We start from the raw sequence: 1,879 nt of genomic DNA on the forward strand, positions 1-1,879 counted from the left end.
GATGTTTATTTTCTCACAGTTTTGGAGGCTGAAAAATCTAAGCAATCTGACAACATTCTGGTAAGCACGCTTCAGGTTATATTACATCCAGGACGGATGACATCACACATGGAGGAGAGCACAGAGGGCCAGGCTTATAACTATCAGTAACTATTCAGGATCCCATGAGAACTGCTGGGCCTGGCAAGGGCTTTGGAAATCTCCAACAAGACGACACTTTTTAATCCTTTCCAAATAGTACCACTAACTGGGGACCACACATAAGCCCAGGGGCCCACTCCCATCCAAACCACCACAGACTATGATGTAGAAGTACAAGCTAAACAAACCACTTCCTCCCTAAGTTGCTTTTGGTCATGATGTTTTCTCACAGGCACTAAGACACCAAACTTGCCTGCCATAAGCCACATCTCTTCAAGGTTGTGACTTCTTAACATGGCTATACTGGGGACTAAGTATCATTGGATACAAAACTTGTCCCTTGGACTTGAGACATGAACAATAGAAGAAATAATAACTTTGTTCCCGTGAACGGAGTCCAGTGGTTATCAGGGGAAGGAGGTAAAGGAAGGACTGGGGAAGATTTAGGTCCCAAGGTATAGAGTTGCTTTAGGTAGGCTAGATAAGTCTAGAGGTTTGATGTGTGGCCTGGACTAGAGTTAGTAGCATAGCAGGGCATCCTGGAAAATTACTAAGGGTGGATTTCAGGTGTTCCTATTACACAAAATATATGTTTCATTATGTGCGATGATGGGTAGGTTGAGTTGCTTGACTGTAACAATGATTTGAAACAGGCTAGAAAGACAGTGAAATTTAAGATGACGTGGGAAGAAATGGGGGCTCCTCTCCTTTAAGTCTGACTGAGGTCTCTATCAGCTGAGAGCCAAGAATTATAGAACAATTAGTAGAACTTGCTGTGACGGTTGCCACTATAGGAACTATATTATTTTTGTGCAGACATATTTTCGAATTAGAATGTTAAAATAGCAGTGAACCATGCTGAGGCCTGGGAGTATATGACCTCCTTTTCCAGGAATTTAACAAGGAAAACTATTAACTTTTTGATTAAAAACACTTTAACTTCCTCTGTACTCTTCCTGTCTGTCTTTCCTTCTTCCTTCCATCACTCCCTCCTTCATTCCTGTCTTTCTTTGTTGAGACAGGACTTTTCTTTTTAGCCCTATCTATCCTGGAACTCACTCTGAAAAGCAGACATCTTCCTGCCTCTCCCTCCTAAGTGTTGGGATTCTTTAATATTTTTGCATGGGTCGCCACCACCTTGTTTCTCCTCTGCACCATATACCATTTCTGTTAAAAGGTTTCACCTTACCTTTCCAACTACCTAGCTTGGCAACCATTTGAGGTATGACTTCAGAAGCCACCTATAAACATATTTTTCTTTTATATGTACACACACACACACGATTACATATACATACATATATATAAAAGACACTTAAGTGAAACTTTCTCCTTGGAAATTCTCATCATGGTTGTGGGAGCAGATGAAATCCAGAGAGAATGTGTACTGTTGACATGAGCATGGCCATGCCAAGGACCCCAATGCTTCAGACCTGTGGGAATAGCAAAGTCTTCCCTGGATCAGGCTTTGGGAAATGGCAAAATACTGTGGGACAATGGTCTACACCCTGTCACTTGTATTTTAAATAAATGCTGATTGGCCAGTAGCCAGGCAGGAAGTGTAAGTGGGGCAACCAGGCAGGAAGTAGAGGCGGGACAGCAAGAATTCTGGGAAGAGGGATGTTTCAGTCTGCAGTTGTCAACCAGACAGAGGACACAAGGTGTGACTGCCTCGCCGAAAAAGGTACCGAGCCATGTGGCTAACACAGATAAGAATTATGGACTAATATAAGTTATA

Source organism: Microtus oregoni, unplaced genomic scaffold (assembly GCF_018167655.1).
Source record: "Microtus oregoni isolate MIOR12 unplaced genomic scaffold, Mior012 000038F_ref0000394, whole genome shotgun sequence".
Taxonomy (NCBI): domain Eukaryota; kingdom Metazoa; phylum Chordata; class Mammalia; order Rodentia; family Cricetidae; genus Microtus; species Microtus oregoni.